Here is a 22,822-nt window from a genome sequence, read left to right on the forward strand (position 1 = left end):
CTGAACTCTTTCAGTCAGATGCTTCCTCTCACCCTCACACATTACCACCTTTGCAAGCCGCACACCCACAACTCACAGGTCACACACCCTGGCAGCTATTGAACCATGACAGGCACATCACCCAGACATCGTGCAGGACACTCACTGACACATTTCTCGCTTTCTTGCAGGAGAAGGCGACGTATAACAGGAGGCAGCAAGTGGCAATGGCATTTAGCCCCTTAAGCCTATTCCGCCTTTCAGTAGTTGATCTGTGACCTAACTCCATATACCCGCCCTAGCCTCATATCCCTTAATACTCTTGGTTCACAGAAACCTATCAATCTCAGATTTAAAATTCACAATTGAGCTAGTGTCAACTGCCGTTTGCAGAAGGGCGTTCCAAACTTCTACCATCCTTTGCGTGTAGAAGCGTTTCCTAACTTCACTTCTGCAAGTCCTGGCTCTAAATGTTAGGTTATGTCCCCTCGTCCTAGTATTCAAATATAGGAGACCTCTAAAAACATGTACAAATGCATCAGCCAGAAACAATAATCCATCAACTAACCTGTAAATCCTGTTTGGTCCCTTTAAATAGCGCTGGTGGGGGTTCCTCTGGGCCGTCTAAGACATGTTCAGGTGTTTGTGGTTAAGACAACGCGTTGAGTGGAGCGTTAAGTGCCAAAACGGTGTCTATCACTTTAAATCAGCTTTGCACACTGATCTAACGCATATTCTCCTTATTGTACATGCTGCCGGCGTTCGTTATTTGCGCGTGAGCAAAACCCTTTACCAAGATGGCCTCCGGCGCACGTAATGCTAGAAGCATGCACACGCATTCCGGATGCCATTTTGGAACTTCGGGAGGCCACATAGCGCCGAAACAACGGGTGCTACACAGCCGAGTTCCTAGCCCTTTGACGTAAGAGTCTCTACCTAAACTGCGAAACTGTTCAGATCCTGTTGGAGATTTACAGGATTTTCTGCTTTTATAACAATTGTTCTTTGTCTTATTAATTTTCCTGAAGAAGCTCCTGTCATTTGCAAAAATTGAACAATCCTCTGGCGATGAGGGTAATAATGAAGACTTTGCTTTTTAGAAGTACATCATTTTATTCTTTAGAAAGATGTTAAGATTATAATTGGAGTTCACACTGACACTGAGACATTGAGATACTGAGATTTAGTTACTCTCACCTAACAAATGAATGTTTCTAGAGTTTATAAAAAGCTCCACTATTGTGCCTTGGATAACGGAAAGCTATTTCCGCACAATTTATGATGTCCTGCACTTTGGAAATTTCTATAATCTGGAAAAAACCCAGTGTTCGCTCTTACTATTTCTGTTTGGCCATTGTAAGAGTGGTGAAGTTATTTGTTATATTTGTGTGGACTTGACTGAAATTACTGATTTCCTACCTGGCAGCAAGAATAAGCCCAAGTCAAAAATTAAGTTCAGATCTACAGTGCTGTTGGTTGCAGGTCATTTTGCACAACTCCACCACTGCCTCCCTAATGAATCGTAGCCTGGCATGTGTTGCTCCTCTGGTAATTTTGACTTTTGCCTGTATGTTTGGTTGGGACAGTAAGAGCGGTTAGCTGCAGCCCTTCTGTGGTGTGCTGTACTTTGACCAGTATCCCTGTGTTTTTCCTCCTCTTCATCCATAGCAATAGGTAACTTTCACACACAGTGGAGAACAATAAGAAAAAAATCTGCAAAAAAAAATCAAAACAGGCCTGCAAATTGTTGGCTATTCCTTTTGCATTCAAATGCATGGTTTTGTATCCCAGATGCCCAATTTATATGGGAGAGATTATTACTTCTGACATAAAGGCCAGAAAATGCATCCAAGTCCAAATGTCATCTTTTCTTCCTTATTTGAACATTATTATGAAGCACCTGCTAGACCTTCCATTGTCGGATGCTATTCTCACTGAAAACTTGCATGGGATGTAAAATAGAGAGAGATCCAATCGAACTGATCTCCATCCATTTTTGCAATCTATATGGCTCATTTTGCATCCATTTATGTAGCATAATGGAGACTTTAAATGAGCCCTAACATCTCTAGGTGTCTAGTGATTTGGCTTTTGAGTGATAACAGGTTACTTTCAACAGTAAATCGAGCTCACTAATGTGGTATTTAGCTGGCAGTAACCAATAGATTGAAATATTCAAATTGCTATCTAGTGGGTTAGAGCAGAAACTTTTATGAAGTGGACTTTATGTACATTGCTCTTAACACTATCATAAACAACACATAAACATAAATATGTACCTAAATAGTAAATAGTTTGTGCACATATTACAAAGCTGCAGCAAAACTAGTTTGGCTGTGTTTTAATATCTTCATTCGTAGATTGCATTAAAAAAATGCAGTGATGCCGCTGAGTCTGAATTAGATTGGGGAATTATGAAATAATGAATTTGTTAATATCAGATTAGTACCATCCAGGCCAAACTCGGTTATCAATTATGCGGTTATTTTCATGTAGTGTCAAATAATTTCTGAATGCCGCTGTCAAATTGTTTCCTGAAGCCAAATTATTGTACAGGAGGCAATGATTCTGTGTTCTGGCAAAATATTTCATGTAGAAAGTGTAAGAGGGAAATCAGATTCTCCATATACTTCATTCTAGATTCTAAGTTTGAATTACTATGTGACTGACAACACATTTTAATACTGACCATAATACTAAAGTTAGATACATATTGTGGCTTACGTGCTAAAATTAAAGCTGAAGTAATCTGATGCTGAATTATGATTCATAACATTATGGCTGGGCTGATATGCTATGAGGTGACCACCCAGTAATAATTTCTACATTTAGATAATTAAATTACAGAGGGTTTTACATTCCAAAAGCATTTTGAAGTTTGTACGTTAAAGTCTTCCAAATTCTAATTGTGTGTTGTAGCGACTGGGAAAGAAAAATTATATATTTAGCATCTTTGCATAGTTTTGTATAATGATTGTATCAATCACGAATGATGGCTTTCTAAAGAGCTGCAATCTGTGATGTTATGCTTAAAAAATTGACATGAGGTTTAGACCATTTGAAAAGGAAATTCAAATCAATTCCTAAATACTGTAATTGAAAGGCAGGATTTTTTTTATTTCTTGCTATATCAATCATGTACACTGAATAATGACCAAATAAATCATGAATAATGCTAAAATGTTTGGGATAGATTCCAGAAAGCCTATGACATCTCTGCAAGTCAAGATTTTAGGCCCAATTTCCAAAGTTGCTAATTTTTAATGCTGATTTTAGAGTCTATCAGGGAAATGCAAACATTAGCATTAACATTTATTTGGCAGTGTTATTGCCAAGGTGCATTTTTAGAATGGCTTTAATTCTACAGTAAATAGATTTCCTACATTAAAACAGTGACTGCACTTCAAAAAATACTTCATTGATTGTAAAGCGCTTTGGGATGTCTTGAGGTCATGAACGGCACTATATAAATGCAAGTCTTTCTTTTTTAGCTGAGTTGGTTGAAATAATGAGTCGCTGATCCATACCTACAGGGAAGGCATCAAGTTCAATTCTGTCACGATCCATGATCAGAGATGTGGTAGTGAACAGGACTCCATGCCCCTGGGTGAGGGAGAGTAAAATTGGCCTGGGGTTCCCATTCCAGATCATATCCAGCAACCCATGTGGGACATGTGAGTTGTTCAGATGTTGGATGAAAATAGGATTGAGCTCTGCTGCAATGCCTCTGGTCAAGTAAACTGCCCACATTCACTGTCTGGGCTGACATGAAGGTTGGCCTTTTGGGGTGTGGTACATGAGGGTAATCTGTACTTGCAGAACTGTACCCCAACAAGGAATCTGTCATTTTTTAAAAACAGGATTTTAGCTGTTTTGTTTAAAGATACTTAAGGGATCTTCCATTGGCTTAGTAAGCAAGCATAGTGTGTGGTTTGACACTACTGTACAGAAGATCCCAGTTTGATTTCGATTTTTTTGTGAAGTTGACTTATCTTCGTCAGGATTGTTGTGGGGAGGGGTCCAACAATTAGCCTCGAGTTAGGGAGGAGGGGAAAATCAGCTACGATTCCTGCTCCTGATTGCCACCTACTGCTTTCTGCTGGAAAGTCCACAGGTGTGGGTACAAGATAAGGATAGGATCAGTCATACCTGTGATGTATTTCATGTTCAAATACCCTGCTGATATTCAATGTCCAGGCTTCCACACACACAATTGTTTCCTGGATGAGGTACTTGCATCAATGGAGCAATGCCTCAGCATGAGTCACCAAGAAGGGAAGAAGAGAGCAAAGGAGATAAAATTGAAACAAAACACCCAAACCAGTATTCTTTAGAGCCCTGCTTTAGGGTTATCTTCATCTCTCCATGGATTTTATACTCAGCAGGACTCAGACAGGTAGATAATATGGGAGGGGGATGTGGGTTCCCAGAGCTCAAATGTGCCCTATTCTCAACTGACATACTTTCTTTGCATGTAACTACAATGCAAACTTTCTATTACTCAAATTATTTGTTATGGGGTATAAAAATTAAAATATTGCCATAAAACCATTTAAGAAAATTTATGAGTCCATAGTTCAGATTTGCTCTGGTGGTGAAATTAACTCTTGGGAGCAAGAAATCACCTACATAGTCCAAAATGAGTTCAAAATAAGTTTGAATTGAACTAAACTTAATCTCAGAATGGAGTCCATTCATTAAATCCTAGTCTTCAACCCTCTTGTTTAAAAAGCACAGATATAGAAAATTAATATCTTCTAGAGAAAAATTCCACTATTACTTAAATATTACATACTCCTCTTCACATGCTCACCTCAGTGGTCCATCCATATTTGCTCTGATATATGATGTTGTAGCACAAAGATTTAAATATAGCACTGCCCTAGTTTCTTTGCATGCATATAAAGTAATAGTACTTTTAATAAATGACAATTTAAATGCTCCTAAGCTTACATTTTGGTCTTCAGAAATAGGTTTGCTGGATGATTTATTTTGCAATAGCTATATAGTAAGAGTATCTTAATCATAATATCCATACTGGAAATTAAATGATCCACTTTCACAAGTTGTTCCTATTATGTAATCACTTTAGAATGTGCAGAAAATTAATTGGTACCTGTGCAAATGCTTCCCTGAGTGAATAATACAATTAACTGGCATGCACTGTACGTTTTTTTTAAACAAAGCAGAATTACATACTTAGTGCTTTTTTCTCTAAAAGTTCCCTTAGTAGTCTGCAATGTAAAAATAGGGCAAGCAACATTGGAAAAAATTACTGATATTGTGAAATATATAACCTTATGCATTTGATCTGGTGACTAAGTTGCAAACCCAGGTTGGTTATCTAAAATATCTAGATTATTGGAAATTAAAACCTGGCAGTCATATATCAAAGTAGGCAGATAAGAAAGTTTTATTTTAAGTGGTTATGTCTTGAATACTGAAAACTATTTTCTTAACTTTGGCCATCGGTCTAAAAGTAGAAGATGCATGTCTCAATTCATGAATGATATGCTGGAGAGTATCCGCCCTGAACTGCTTCAAGCCCACAAAAAGCAAAAGGAAAAGCTTTGTCTTTTTTACTGAAGATTTGTTATAGCCACATGGCAGAGGTGTAATTTGGTGGAAAAAGCAAGCAGGCAAAGTCGGCCATCCAAATGTATTTAATCGATAAATGGATGTAGATTGCTGATATTTTGGCGTTACATTCTCTTTGCCCTTGCTGCTTGATCCCATGACTTTTGACCCAGATTTTTGCAATTTTATCTATGTCTGTTCTTTCCATAGGGTTGTTGGGTCCTCAAAAAGGTACTCAGAATGTGAAGGTTGTTCTTGCTGTGTCTGATGTAACCCTTGTTGATAAGATGCATGATACACGACAGAACATCTATATTGCTCAAATTGATTATTGGCACTTGTTATAGGTTTCCAGGTCAAGTGGCCCATTGTGATTGGACACTTTGAACACAAACTACTAAAGCACCTGAGTTTGGTAACATTTGCACAATGGGGGATTTTAATTTCCCATGCATTCAGTGATCCAATGGCGAGCCATCTAGCATTGTGGGCAGATCAGCTGAAAGATTTGTATACATTATAAATGACTGTTTGTTAACACAGCATGTGAATGAGGAGACTAGGAATAATCGGGAACTTGATGTAGTCTTTAGTAACGACCCTCATATAGCGTCAGACCTCCATGTGGGGTAACACCTGAGGAACTGCGATCACAGTACTATTAGATTCAACCTGATCCATTACACAAAAGTTACCAAAAATTCAATGCTAGTACTGGATTCCAAGAGGATAACCCTGCTATGTGAGGTTAATAATATGAAAGATGAAAAATTAAATATCTTTAAAACCATTCCATTGCAAAAGGAATCCATGTATGTCCCTAAAGTCAAAAAGGGGACATTGTAAAACCAAGCCAAGGTGGTATATAACTAATATGACCAGTTATATACCAGTCCTTGTATATAACTGGTCATATACAAGGACTAATCAGACTTAAGCAGAAATACTTTTATAAGGTAAAAGAAAGCTCTCAAGAGGATAGGGATAGGTATCAAACTCAACTTAAGTTAACGAAAGCTGCCAACAAAGCAACCAAAACGTCAGTGGGAAAGAAGGTTGTGGATAACTGCAGTAGCAATAGTAAAACCTATTTTAGTTACATTAGGAGTCACAGGACGATAAAGAATTTCTTGAGGCAGATTCAGGTAGAGGTTTTAAATGGCTACTTTTCATCAGTCCTTTCTCCTGTAGACTGTGCTCAGTTACCATTAACACAGTGTATAGACGGCACTAAAGTTTTTAATGTTAAAGTACATGCGAATCTGATCTTGAAGAGAATCAAGGGTTTTAAATCAGACCAAGCTGATAGTCCAGACAACATCTACCTGATATTGCTTAAAGAAGTAGGAGCTGTGTCGTGAGGCATGTGAGGCCTTTTACTCTTATGTTCAATAGTTCGCTGGTATTGGGGATCGTTCCTGATGACTGGCAGGAGGCTAATGTTCTACCGATATTCAAAAAGGGATTTATGTTTTAGATCAGGACCATTTGCACTGCACAGCAGGATACTTCTTTGTACCCTGTAAACTTTGTACACATGCCAAATCGTCAAAATCTCACACTTTGCATCATTATTTACCATGTCTTAACTTCAAGAGATGAAACAGTCTGGGAGATGGCTAAATACAGTGTAGAGGCTATTTCTTTACCCTCCTGATAGTGACTGCAAGCTGTGGCTTCTCCCTCGAATGAGGTGATCTTGTATAATGCGGGGAGTTTTGGATCTTCGCACACATCCAGTTTCAAACATAGATGTGCAAATAGTGTGTCTGTGATGCTGAACGCTGGCAACTTGGGGCTGGATTTTGCTGTAAAAGTAACGGTGAGGCTAGCAGCGCTCACTGTTATTTATATACAAATTGAACAATAATTTCGAGCGACTACACGTGCGCAATTAAATGCGGAAATCGAGATGTTGATGCTCCTCCAAAAGGTGCACGAAAACAGCATCTCGCCGGCTGACTCACATTCAAATGTAAGGAACAGCGTAAAACTCCTGTACAGACATTGTAGATACGGACTAAAGTCACCAAAAATGGTTAGGGCTTGTCCATTCCAGTGTAAGTACCCTTTTAATGGTGTGGTAAGTCTTCATTGCTGCCTTACTGCCAAACAACCTATCTGGCACTGAAAATTATTTTTTACAAATATGGAGTCTCATTGTTGGATATTTTTTTAAAAATCGGTAGAGAAAAAGTACTTGAGAAACTAATGGGACTAAAAGCTGATAAATCCCCTCGACCTGATGGCCAACATCCGAGGGTTCGAAAGGAGGTGGCTGCAGAGATAATGGATGCATTGGCTATGATCTTCCAAAATTCGCTGGATTCTAGAATGGTCCCAGCGGATTGGAAGGGTGCAAAGGGGTAGCATAGTGGTTATCTTACTGGACTAGTAATCTAAAGGCCCGGACTAAAAATCCGGAGTCGTGAGTTCAAATCCCGCCATGGCAGCTGGTGAATTTAAATTCAATTAATTAAATTCAATTAATTAAATAAAAATCTGGAATTAAAACCCATCTGGTTCACTAATGCCCTTTAGGGAAGGAAACTTGCCGTCCTTACCCGGTCTGGCCTATATGTGACTCCAGACCCACGGTAATGTGGATGATTCTTAATTGCCCTCTGAAATGGCCTAGCAAGCCACTCAGTTGTAAAATCTCGCTACGAAAAGTCATAATAAGAATAAAACCGGACGGACCACTAGGCACCGGACATGACAACGGCAAACCAAGCCCAGTCGACCCTGCAAAGTCGTCCTCACTAACATCTGAGGACTTGTGCCAAAATTGGGAGAGCTGTCCCACAGACTAGTCAAGCAACAGCCTGACATAGCCATACTCACAGAATCATACCTTTCAGCCAACATCCCAGACTCTTCCATCACCTTCCCTATACAGTCCTGGGAGTCCTCAACATTGAATCTAGACCCCATGAAATCTCATGGCATCAGGTCAAACATGGGCAAGGAAACCTCCTGCTGATTACCACCGACTGTCCTCCCTCAGCTGATGAATCAGTCCTCCTCCATGTTGAGCACCACTTGGAGGAAGCACTGAGGGTAGCAAGGACACAAAATGTACTCTGGGTGGGGGACTTCAATGTCCATCACCAAGAGTGGCTCAGTAGCACCACTGCTGGCCGAGTCCTGAAGGACATAGCTGTCAGACTGGGCCTGCGGCAGGTGGTGAGCGAACCAACACGAGGGAGAAACTTACTTGACCTCGTCCTCACCAATCTACCTGTCGCAAATGCATCTGTCCGTGACAGTATTGGTAGGAGTGACCACTGCGCAGTCCTCGTGGAGATGAAGTCCCGTCTTCTCACTGAGGACACCATCCAACTTGTGGTGTGGCACTATCACCGTGCTAAATGGGATAGATTCAGAACAGATCTAGCAGCTCAAAACTGGCCAGCCATGAGGCGCTGTGGGCCATCAGCAGCAGCAGAATTGTATTCCAGCACATCTATGGGCAAGTGCAAGTCTAACAAATGGCTCACGCTGTTTGTTCGCCGCTCACAGCAAAATCCAGCCCTATAGGTCTACTCCAAGTTACTTCTCAATTGCAGTTCTAAAGCATGAAACTAATCTCCCGTGAGTTGACTGAGAGACATAGATGGAGCTTCCTTTATCTCAATTCAATATAATATGGTTTTACTAAAAGAAAAGTACATGAACAAAGGCACTGTTTTGCTTGCCATTATGATAGTTACATTATATCTTTGTTTGCCAAGGACAAATTACTTCATATGGGTGTCACTGGGCTTTGGGATTTGTCAATGAGTTCACAAGCCTTGCAGCAGTTCTTCCTTACTAATTTGACAGATTTTTGCTCATCAAAATTGGCTTAGTGTATCTATGATGCAGCAATGAAAATCTTTAAATTCTTGAAAAGCTTGCTTATAGAGCGAGTTATCAGTGTAAAAGTAAAACATTTCTGGAAGTCGTTCTGACTTCCAAAATGGACATTGGAAGCCAGGACAAAACCGATAGGGATGTGTTTTTAAAGTGCCTTGTTTTGGGGGGAAAAAGGACGACTGTACATTGGTTAGATCAAAAGGAAAAAATCTAGTGAGAACAGGAGAGATAATGATAGGAAAGGTGAGATGGAAAAACCAGAGGACTGATTGTTTAGTTTTAGTTTTATTAATTTTTAAGATTATTTTAGTTGTATAAAAAACAATATTACAGCACTAAAGCTACTTCTTACACATGTTTTATTAGTGTATGAGTTGAAATAGTTTTTTAAACATGGGCTGAGGGGGATTGGAATTTCCTTGAATCTGCTGACAGACTTCTGGGGCAAACCATCAAAAAGGATACTGCTGTTATCAAGTAAAGTATGGGCTATGTGCAGATATCAGTCAAGGAAATATGTCAATTTGTTAACTCATTACGCTTGGTTGGTTCCTGATTCTGGAAACCGTTGACCACAAAGTTCCTGCATTAGACCACAAATAGCCTATTGGTCAGATTGTATCAGTTTAAAGTTAGCTCGATATGTCATTTGGCCGCAGTTAAGTCCTTCATGGAAATTTGAGCTCAGTGAAACTGCTGTGGAGAGAGTGTGGGTAGAGTCAGCCTTAACCTTTGCAGTCTACACAGGTATTCTCAGAAGGCCACAGGCAGACTTTTATCTCGATACAACAGAAGTTGTGCACAAGCATATCAAAGATTCCCAAAATGCCAGCAAGCTTTCAGATCTGTTGCTATCTCTTCAATCTACATCTGACTTTGATTTTTTCCTTAATACTGACAAAGTACCAAGGCCACAGCACAATTTTCAGTTACAGCTTTGTAATGCCTGCCATGCTGAGATTTGTGATTTTCGTTATAAAATTATCTTTTATTCAAGCTGTGGAATTCCTGTTTCTGACTTGAGGAACTTTCACAATAGGTCTTTGAAATGAATTAGCCAAGTGTCAAACACCTTTCCCTTGAGCAGCATTCAGATTCCAAACTGATTTTAGGGGTCAATTTTAAAAATATGTTTTGAGAGTTTACAATTGCATTAAAAGCATTTAGCACAGCAGGATTATATTGGAAATACTCTTAAAATGACAATCACAAGGCCATAACACCCAAGAGTTCTTTATTTCTAAATCTGGTTTTGATGTGATTCTATTCAGGCAATGGCCATGAAAACATTTTCCACAATTTCATGCAGTCACACAAAGGTTACATTTCCAAATGAATGGCTCCATTTCTCTGTTCAGAACTATAGCTGAAAAGGTGAAACTTTGCATCACTACAATAGTTAGCCACTTCTTCAAGGATGCTCATTGGTCAGAGTCCTTGAAAATGTCCACATTTCTCTTAAGGCTACAAGCAGTTACCAGTGCATGTCATGGTCAAACACTGGGTAACTGCCTTGGGCTAAACCAAATGAAGATGGTTGGTCACTGCAGCTACCATTGAGTGAGTATGCCTCACCTTCTCAGTGCACAATAACGTTAACAATGGATTTGGTCGATGAGGCCCAAGACCAATAGCAAAGAAGGCATGGTGATGGTCAAGTAAATTTGCATTGCTCAATGTTGCACTGGGATATGAAAAGGCACTCTAAAATATCCATTGATAGCTATGAACTATATTTTATATTCACCAGCAATTTTGTATTGGGGTTTGGACTGAAAGAACTCCATTAATGGCAATCACATTAAAAGACAAAAAATACAATTCAGTGGATTCATTCCAATCATGTTGTGGAATATACATTTTTTTATTTGTTGAAACTTTTATTTTGGGCATTAGAAATTTCAGTCACTGAGAAAAGAATGTGAATAAAAAAAAGTCATGAAGTATTTTGAGCAATTTGAGGGAGGGCAATGTCCAGATTGCGTAACCACAGTGTAATATACTCTCACTATAAGATAGCAGCTATTGTACGTCACATAGTGACACCATGAACATCACAGAACCACCTACAGGAGTAACAGATACCATAGGTACTTGAAATGAGTTTTCAATTAAATATGTACTGAATTCACTATACAACAGATAGTATAATTGATGAGAACTTGTTTGATCGATTTTAACCGGTCACATTAATATACTCACGATTTACATCCTGTGACTGGCCTCATTAGTATGGTCATGGCTTTCATATAGTGACTGGTTTTATTAACACACACAACTTAATTGCTTACATGGTTGAGTTACTAGTTTTGTGAAAATAATTTTCACACTTTTGCACATCAGCTATCCTTTATCAAAATATCAATAATAATGGAGATCTTTAAAAAAATTGCATCGCTTGGATTACTATGATTGAATAACTATTTTAGTTATTAGAATGATATTTTACTGGGAAATATTCACACTCAATTAATTGTGTAGAATCATGAACTAAGTGTTAGTTCTAAGCTGGCATTTTGGTGCAGTGTATTCTCTAGTATAAATGTGTGAAATAATGTTTCATCCAAGAAGTTAAGTTTATCATGAATCTATGAACAGGTAAAGGGGATGATTGTATGATTTGCTGTTCCCAATGGGAGCCAACACTTGCTAAAAACACCACATCTCTAGGACCGTTGAATTGTGGAATCAATCCAAACTGTTTTCTCATAAATTTAATTGCCATGAATGCACATATCTTTAACCTTTTAAACTATCTAGCTTGAAGCATTCAGCTATGTTCACCTTTCAGGAATGTAAGGATAAAGTATAAAATGGGATTCTGTTCAACACTTTGGCAGAGGTATGGCCTAAAATGATTTGGAAAGTGAAGAGAAGATGATATTCATAGCAAAGTGCATGATTGAAGATAAGTTTTTGAACCTTCTCTTGCTAATGAGTTAGCACCATAAGCTGAGGTTGTGAAGACTAGAAAAGGGAAAATATATAAAAAGAAAGCTACCCAGATGAATGAGCCACGTGGAGCAGGGAAAAATAGTATATATTATTCCTAGTCTTACCAATGAAAGTATTTTTAGGAAGATATCAATGGACTGGTCAGGTGGGCAGAAAAGTGGCAAATGGAATTCAATCCATCAATGTCCCATCAGTCTACTCTCAATCATCAGCTAAGTGATGGAAGGTTTCGTCGACAGTGCTATCAAGCAGCACTTACTCACCAATAACCTGCTCACCGGTAATCGGCTCAGTTTGGGTTCTGCCAGGACCACTCGGCTCCAGACCTCATTACAGCCTTGGTCCAAACATGGACAAAAGAGCTGAATTCCAGAGATGAGGTGATAGTGACTGCCCTTGACATCAATGCAGCATTTGACCTAGTGTGGCACCAAGGAGCCCAAGTAAAATTGAAGTCAATGGGAATCAGGGGGAAAACGCTCCTGTTGCTGGAGTCATACCTAGCACAAAGGAAGATGGTAGTGGTTGTTGGAGGACAATCATCTCAGCCCCAGGACATTGCTGCAGGCGTTCCTCAGGGCAGTGCCCTAGGCCCAACCATCTTCAGCTGCTTCATCAATGACCTTCCTTCCATCATAATGTCAGAAATGGGGATGTTCGCTGATGATTGCACAGTGTTCAGTTCCATTTGCAACCCCTCAGATAACGAAGCAGTCCGTGCCCGCATGCAGCAAGACCTGGACAACATCCAGGCTTGGGCTGATAAGTGGCAAGTAACATTCGCACCAGGCAAGTGCCAGGCAATGACCATCTCCAACAAGAGAAAATCTAACCACCTTCCCTTGACATTCAACGGCATTACCATCGCTGAACCCCCCCACCATCAACACCCTGGGGGTCACCATTGACCAGAAACTTAACTGGACCAGCCATATAAATACTGTGGCTACGAGAGCAGGTCAGAGGCTGGGTATTCTGCGGCAAGTGACTCACCTCCTGACTCCGCAAAGCCTTTCCACCATCTACAAGGCGTTTGATGGAATACTCTTCACTTGTCTGAATGAGTGCAGCTCTAACAACACTCATGAAGCTTGACACCATCCAGGACAAAGCAGCCCACTTATTTGGCACCCCATCCACCACCCTAAACATTGACTCCCTTCACCACCAGTGCACCGTGGCTGCAATGTGTACCATCTACAGGATGCACTGCAGCAACTCATCAAGGCTTCTTCAACAGCACCTCCCAAATCCGCGACCTCAGCCACCTAGAAGGACAAGGACAGCAGGCACATGGGAACAACACCACCTGCACATTCCCCTCCCGGCTTGGAAATATATCGCTGTTCCTTTGTCATTGCTGGGTCAAAATCCTAGAACTCCCTATTTAACAGCATTTTGGGAGAACCTTCACCACACAGACTGCAGTGGTTCAAGAAGGCGGCTCACCACCTTCTCGAGCAATTAGGGATGGGCAACAAATGCTGGCCTTGCCAGCGATGCCCACATTCCATGACCGAATAAAAAAAAAAGCATGAAGTAATGCATTTGGGGAGGGCAAACAAGGCAAGGGAGTACACAATAAATGGGAGGATACTGAAAAGTGTAGAGGAAGTGAGGGACCTTGGAGTGCATGTCCACAGATCCCTGAAGGTAACAGGACAGGTAGATAAGGTGGTTAAGAATGCATTTGGAATACTTTCCTTTATTAGTGGGGGCATAGAATATAAGAGCAGGGAGCTTATGCTAGAACTGTATAAAACACTGGTTAGGCCACAGCTGGAGTACTGTGTACAGTTCTGGTCACCACATTACAGGAAGAATGTAATTGCACTAGAGAGGGTACAGAGGAGATTTATGAGGATGCTGCCAGCACTGGAGAATTTTAGCTGTGAGGAAAGATTGGATAGGCTGGGGTTATTCTCTTTGGAACAGAAGAGGCTGAGGGGTGATTTAGTTGAGGTGTATAAAATTGAGGGGCCTAGATAGAGTGGATAGGAAGGACCTATTTCTCTTAGCATAGAGGTCAATAACAAGGGGGCATAGATTTAAAGTGATTGGTAGATGGAGTAGAGGGGAGCTGAGGAAAATATTTTCACCCAGAGGATGGTAGGGATCTGGAACTAACTGCCTGAAAGGGTGGTAGAGGCAGAAACCCTCAACTCATTAAAAAAGTACCTGAATATGCACCTGAAGTGCTATGACCTACAAGAATACAGAACAAATGCTGGAAAGTGGGATTAGGCTGGGTGGCTCATTTTCGGCCAGCGCGGACACGATAGGCCGAATGGCCTCCTTCTGCGCCGTAAATTTTCTTTGATTCTATAATTCGATTCATAATTGTAGATGTCATAAGCAAAGCTGAGAGATGGTCCCTGGATAATGAATGTACTAAGGCAACATAACAGAAAGGGATTGATTGAATGAAGCATGTTCAATGGCCTTCAAAGCAAATATACAAGGGGTAGGTAGATTCAACTGGGATGGCAGGTTCTTTGCTAAATGAATTACTGACTTCAAGCTCTTGAAATTATTGGGAAATTTTGTACCCTCACACTGACTCGAGGGTTAACCCATCACAGATGGAATGATATACTGAAAAGAAGTGATCAATCTGCAACAAGGTGTAAATGTATTGCTAAATCTCACTGGTCATCTACTATAATAAAGTTGGAACAGAAAAAATGCAACTTATCTTGACATCGTCCCGCAGTGAATTGGAAAGAGGCATTGTCAAAAGTTTTGGGTCTGCCTTCGAGATTCTCTCATGTACAATAGTGCAGGTCACTCCCAATAAGTGGTCTGAGTGTCTTACGTTCAGGAGTGCGTCCATTCTGTAATTATACCAATGCATAAGCCAGGGATGTAACAAAAGGACACCCTTGTGTTCTGAACTGGATATTATAGGGGTAATGTTAACTTATGGGTGTGGCAGAAAGCGGGCAATAGTGGATCGGGCACCTGTTATACACCCCGCCTGATTTTGAAATGAATGGAAAGGAAATTCAGACAGGATGCACAACAGACGGCTGATCCACCACTTCCAGTTTTCTGCCACCGCCAAAAGCTAAAATGGTCCTTCATGTCTTTCACATGTGCCATTGTATACACTTCTCTGATTTTTCACAAGATGGACTGAAATACTTAGTGAGACGAGGCCAGATACGAATTCTTTAGTTGCTTTATTTTACAGACAAGTGAACATACAGTGTAACAAATGTAATCAATTCTTACCTCTGTCAAACTAAATACAGAACCCACTTCAAGAACAAAAATAGTAAAAATATCCCACACTAACCCTATTAGTTCGCTCACTTACCTTTTCCTGGTCAGCCTTTGATCATGACCAGCTGTGAGTTTGAGGTGAGCAAGTTTCTCCTCAATAGGTCAGATTACCTCCCTAGGATTAACTGAATGACTAACTGCCCTTGTGCCTCTTTGTCCTTTTCTCTCTGCATTCCCAGAAAGTGGAAGAGCTGTCCCTCTGGACTTCTGCCCCAGTTAGTGACTCAGCAGTAACCCTGCCAATAAAACTGTCCACCTTTTGGGGCATGGTTCTCAAGAAATCATCTCCTGCTATTCTCAAAATGACTAGAGACCAGTGTAGTTTAATGAGTCTGGGTTGAGTCAATTGACTCTCATTGTCTCTACTTCAATTTGACTGAGCCATGACATCAACAACAATAACTTACATTTATATAGTGATATAATTTATATTTCTATCCCAAAAGCTAACTTGTCTAGCTTTAATAGATATCTCCAGTATCACTTTTCTTTAACTTGCACAGATTTACTTTGTTTTAAAACACTTTTAACTTTTTTAAAACATAGTTCATTCTCCTTTTTGTCCAGGAAAAAAATGATCAAAACCCTAAAACGTGCCTAGCATCTAGCATGCTGACAAGACAAATAGAACAGGATTAAAATAGTAACTTCATCCTTTCATTTGCTGCCTGTTTGCACTGATAAATTCAGTTCCTATATCAAATGATATTCTTTATATTACAGAACTGCTTCACCAAGAATTGGTTTTGTAATGCTCTTAACTCCTGGTGCTGTGCATTCCATGGTCATGGCAGTAACAGCCATGATATGCAAGTCTACTTTTGCCTTCTGGGTCTTCTCTGATAGCTCTGAAAGATCTGTAGAGGCAGCAATGAGAAAACTGGATTACATTCCATTGTCTGATAACCTTCTGTGTGAAAAATAATTCTTAGAACTTCCTGCTTCATTCTTCTATTGATAATCCTGACTCTATGACCCCCTTGTTACTGATTTTCCAATCAGTGGATACAATCTTTCACTCTTTACCCTTTCAAAACCTATCAGAATTTTGAAAACTTCTATTACATCCACCCCTTAACCTTGAGGGTGATAAATGTGAGATACCTCTTCACAAAGATGGAGGTAAGCCAGAAAATTATAGGCTATTTAGTCTCACTTCATTTGTTGATAAACTACTAGAGTCTATAATACAGGATGAAATTGCTGAGCATTTGGAGAAAGATGAGCTAATCAAGGCCAGTAAGCATTGTTTTCTAAAGGGCAAGTCACGCCTGAGGAACATTATAGCTTCTTTGAAGAAATGACAGAGAGGATCAATAAAGGAAATGTAATGCATTTGGCTACACGATTTTTCACAAAGCATTTGATAAAGTTCACGCAAACAACTTATGGAATTAGGGAAAGTATGGTTACATGGATAGAGAGATGACTGGAAGGCAGAAAGCCAAGGCTGGGGATAAAGGGAAGTTTCTCAGACTGGAAAGATGTGGTGAGTAGGGCATTTTTATCTGCCTCTTATTTACTCTAGACAGGAATGGTCTGAGGTTAGGAGTTAAGAGAATATGTCAAAATTTACTGGTATTGGAAGGTATGGCAAATTGAGGTGAGGACTATATATCACTGCAAGTTAGCAGCATGGGCAGGTGGGTGGCAAGTGCATTTCAATGAAGAGAAAAGTAAAGTAGCAAATTTGGGAAGTAAGAATAGAGAAAGGAAGTATGGGGTAGAAATTTGTTTTTGCCCCTTTTCCAGCCCAAACTTGGTGCTGCACAGTCAGTGCACGCCCTAACAAAGAGGCCCAAGGCCAGCCTGAAAGTAGGCCTTATTAACATTTTATGAGTGAGCTGTTGATGTCTGTTGCTCCTCTGCAGGCAGCTCACGCGTTTGAGGAACATGAATGTCGGGCCTCTTGCCTCGCCAGCAGGGGCCCAATGATAAGTCCCTGCAGGAGGGTTGGAGTGGACAACAGTGGGGTGAGCCCAACGCCTGCTCTGTTCATCACAATCAAATTTCTGTGATGGGAATCTAAAACAAGCCTTCGGTCCCTCCTTTACCTATTCAAGTGTCTAAGGCCTGTTTTAGATGGTCACCAGGAACGCCTGAAAAATTATCCAACCCAATATCGGGTTGCATGTTTTTCAGGCGTCCATGGGGTGCAAGACGTTGGTACACTCAGAACCTCAGTGCCTTCCTGCAATCTCTTGTGCTCTTCCTCATTATTTGCCCCGCTCTTAATTTTGCATCAGGAAACTTTGAAACCATTCCTCTTGTGCCTATGTCCAAATCAATGGAAAACACAACAGGTTCCAAAACAAATTGCTGGAGCACATCACAACTCACAATGTGAAAATAACAACATTTTAAAAATATCAATGCCAGCAATTGGGTGGTTAAGCTTCCATGGAACCTTATTTTAAAAGTAAGGCAACTTCAGCCAAACACTTTTTCCTGACTCTAATGTAAAACTTTATCTTTAGCCTCTCATGAATGTCACCTCTGTGCTAAAAACCCCATGGTTAACAGTAAATGACTTTTACATGCATCACATAGCTGCATTGCAAGCAAGAAGAGGGCAGTTCATCAGATGATATGATAATAGGTTTTACCCTTTGATAATATGCTTCGAGTACAAAAATGTGTGATTATTTTGTGAGCGTTTCATTTACTATTATTTTCCCTGCCATAAATGATTTTGGAGCCTGCTGTTTGGCCATCTGTTTCAAATTATTCTAATTATTTGTGGGGTTGTTTTCGCTCTTGGTAGCATTACACAGCTGTACTGGTGTATTGATTTTTGCACCAATATGTCCGATACTTATTGGGCCCCAGGTACCTGTAACATAATGAAAACCAAGTGGGTGAGAAAATGAGTGGGATCAGCCAGGCAGTCAGATTGCTTTAGAAACTTACATAAATCTCGCTAAAACACAGAATATTAACTGATACGCCAGGTCATGTGCTTTGTGTTTCAGAAAATGCACTGCAATATTTTAACACGCTGAATTACTCTCGCTAAAATGATAAATGAAATGCTTAGTTTGTGCAGCAATTAAGGCTTAGTTGCTTCATATCATTATCATAGAGGACTCAAAAAAAAATGTCTCTTAATTTTGTAAAAGGATGATATCAAGGTCAGCAGCTGTGAGAGGGATAAATGAGGAAAATGTTATTAAAGGGAAAAAAATGAAAAATCATCATTAGTAACTATAACATATGGCGATGGCTGCTATCTGCATTCATATTCTACCATATTCCAATATGCTATATTCTGTAATTGTCTGGCAGGCATGAGAGTTCACATGTATTCATATTTTGTTTTCAGTTTAAAAGACGAAAACATTTGGGCCTTCGTGAAGCCTAAAGTCAAATCCTGGACTGTAGCACCATTAGATCGTTGGTATTCAATAGATTGTCACAAGTTTTAATTCCTAGCTATCGCTGATCTGGCACTGAAAATGGATGCAAGTAATTTTCATCAGACCACCAGGGATAATGGGAGCATTCATTTTCCAGCAAACTAGCAGGGATTGGATACATATTCCCTTGTTACATATCTGGGTATTTTTTAGGACTGTTCTCGCAACAGTTTATCGGTAGTTCTAGTAAGTAGACTTACCCCATAAACTGTAACTCTCCAATAATTTTGCATTAGTGGAGGTGCATATCCCAAGGATCAACAATTACACTACTTGGAGTTATTTCTTTACTGGATTAAATCTAGTTTCAAGCTATATCACCAGGCTTTTCTCAAACTGATGGGTCTCAAACACACACAAGTTTTACAGAATTGAGCAGCTAATGTAAAATCATAACAATTACAACACCAAATTAAGCCATTCGGTATGTTGGGCTTGATTTTCAAATGGCGGCGGGATGGCAGCGGGGTGGGGGGGTGGGGGCAGGGTCAATGGGCGCGCGGCAAACCCAGATACTAAAATCTTACCATTACCCAAATGATTGCGAGTTAATTGGTGACCCTTAACGTGGCTTCCGGGTTTGGCATCCGAAAGCTGTGCAGTGGGCAGACTGTGCACCCGCATCACAGGAGTGTCTCTATTTAAAGGGCCATTACTCCAATGGCTTTTGCTAGAGCAAAGACCAAAATGACACAACGGAGCAGCACAGGGGCCAGGCTGCTCCAAGATTCAGCGATGCCTCACTTCAGCTGCTGCTGGCCGGGGTGAGGAGGAGGAGGGAATTGTTTTACCTGGCCGATAGGAGGAAGTGCCCTGCCTCTGCCACCAGAAGGCCTGGCTCGAGGTAGCAGAGGAGGTCACCAGCAGCAGCAACATCTCCCACACTTGGGTCTAGTGCAGAAAGCGTTTCAATGACCTAACTAGGTCAACCAAAGTGAGTACACTTACTGATTCTCCTGCATCCCATGTTCCACATCACCGCCCCCACCCCCCCCAACTCATTCTGCACTGCCAAGAAACAATCCATCATAATACTCCTCACACCCATTTAAGGCTCATCCTCAACTTACCTTAACTTCCTGAGCACTTCCTCACCTCCCCATTTGTCACCCCACCACTACCACTCACCCCAATCTTCATTCAATGCGATGGCTCTGTCTCATACTCACTCTCTGATGCACCTATTTCATGGTCAGCCTCACACAAAGCAATGCATTCATCAGTTGACCACTTCATCATCACTCACTCACATGTCTGTACTTTCTCCTCTTCTAAGAGAAGAGAGCGCAAAATGCTTGCGAGAGGGTGAGGACTGGAGGAGTCCACAACAAGTAGTGGTCCTCACAGACATGGAGCAGGAGGCGCTGGAGATCAGCCGCACCCTCGAGTGCCTTCAAACGTCTGGTGACACAACTTTAAAATTCATCACACACAATATGAACTGATGTTAACAATGATTGGCATGTTGAACACCTCAGTATGCTCATTGCAACATGACATATCTGTGATGATGCTTAATATTGCCTTCTGTTCTCTTCGAGGCCCTTCAACGACCGCAGTGATGGCAGAGGGCGATTCCTCTGAGGGCGCACAGTCACATCTTAGCGAGCCATCCGCCAGCGCAGGTATTCACTCCGCAGTGGGTCCTAGTAGTCAGTTAGTTGGGTTGGCACCTGGTGAGTCACCTCACACAAGTGAGCACGAGCAGACAATGGGGGCAGGGGCAGCTGTGGAAAGTCCGCGTCGGTGGGAGCACTCCTCTCCAGGCTCTGCTCAGCTGGATGCAGATGCTGAACCCTGGGGGCCAAACTTTAAAAGGAGAATGATCGAGGAACAGCAGCACATTTGCGAGGTACTGGAACAGTTGCCACGCACACTCTCCACAATAGCGCAGAGGATGGAGGAGTCCAACTTGTGCATTAGTGGAATGGTGACACAGGTACGTGAGGGAATCTGTGAGATAGTATCACAGGGACATGAGAGCATCTCTGAGATAGTATCGCAGGTAAGTGTGGGAATGTTTGCGATGGAGAGAAGGCTAGCATCCATTGAGCTTCAAGCACGGCTACAAATTAGTCCATTCAGGCCCTGACAACGGCCATTCGGACTCAGGGTGAACAACATTCTGCCACCTTAATCAGGCAGACAGATACTTTACAACTGGGCTTCCAAGGCATCATACATGTCTTCCAAACTGTTCTCCAGCAGGGCGGTAGGAGTTGGCCTGGTCCAGGAGAGGGATGGTGGTGAAAGGGGCTCTGGAAGTGGGAACGCTACTCAAAGCGCAGCCACATCTCACCCGTTGCCCCCCTCTCAAACAGTACCTGCAATGCTGCCTCCTCTCTAGGTGGCCAAGTCTGCCTCTGCACATGTGCAGGTGGAGGAGTCTTTGGAGGGGACCTCATGGGCTCCAAAACCCAGAGGACATAGGCCTAAAGCATCTAAACAGTCAGGGCATGAACATGAGCAACCTGCCACTACCTCTGCTGCAACCACAGGGGATGCACCATGTAGAATTGGTAGGAAGAGAAAGGCTAAGGATTTGTGATCACGAAAGGTATGCACAGGTGTGTCTGACAGACTGTCATGTTTTTCATTTACATTTAGTTTTTGTTAAAGTCACATTAAATGTTATCATTCTCACCACTACTACCACTCCTTGCCTATTCATAGAAACATGGAAAATAGGAGCAGGAGTAGGCCATTCGGCCCTTTGAGCCTGCTCTGCCATTCAATATGATCATGTTTGATCCTCTATCTCAATACTATATTCCTGCTCTCTCCCCATACCCCTTGATGCCTTTTGTGTCTAGAAATCTATCCAGCTCCTTCTTAACTATATTCAGTGACTTGGCTTCCACAGCCTTCTGTGGTAGAGAATTCCACAGGTTCACCACCCTCTGAGTGAAGAAATTTCTCCTTATCTCAGTCCTAAATGTCCTACCCCGTATCCTGAGACCTCTCATTCTGGACCCCCCAGCCAGGGGAAACATCCTCCCTACATCCAGTCTGTCTAGCCCTGTCAGAATTTTGTATGTTTCAATGAGATCCCCTCTCATTCTTCTAAACTCGAGTGAATACAGGCTGAGTCAACCCAATCTCTCCTCATATGACTGTCCTGCCATCCCAGGGATCAGTCTGGTGAACCTTCTCTGCACTCCCTCTATGGCAAGTATATCCTTTCTTAGCTAAGGAGACCAAAACTGCACACAATACTCCAGGTGTGGTCTCACCAAGGCCCTGTACAACTGCAGTAAGACATCCTTGCTCCTAGACTCAAATCCTCTTGCAATGAAGGCCAATGTATCATTTGCCTTCCTAACTGCTTGCTGCACTTGCATGTTTGCTTTCAGTGACTGGTGTATAAGGACACCCAGGTCCCTTTGTACATCAATATTCCCCAGTCTATCACCATTTAAATAATACTTTGCCTTTCTGTTTTTCGTTCCAAAGTGGATAAATTCAAATTTATTCACATTATACTGCATCTGCCATGTATTTGCCCACTCACTCAACTTGTCTAAATTGCCTTGAAGCCTCTTTGCATCCTCCTCACAACTCACGATCCCACCTAGTTTTGTGTCGTCAGCAAACTTGGAAATATTACATTTGGTTCCCTCATCCAAGTCATTGATATATATTTTGAATAGCTGGGGGCCAAGCACTGATCCCTGCGGTACCCCACTAGTCACTGCCTGCCAACCCGAAAAAGACCCATTTATTCCTACTCTCTGTTTCCTGTCTGTTAACCA

The sequence above is a fragment of the Heptranchias perlo genome, chromosome 15 (genome assembly GCF_035084215.1).
Source record: "Heptranchias perlo isolate sHepPer1 chromosome 15, sHepPer1.hap1, whole genome shotgun sequence".
Classification (NCBI taxonomy): domain Eukaryota; kingdom Metazoa; phylum Chordata; class Chondrichthyes; order Hexanchiformes; family Hexanchidae; genus Heptranchias; species Heptranchias perlo.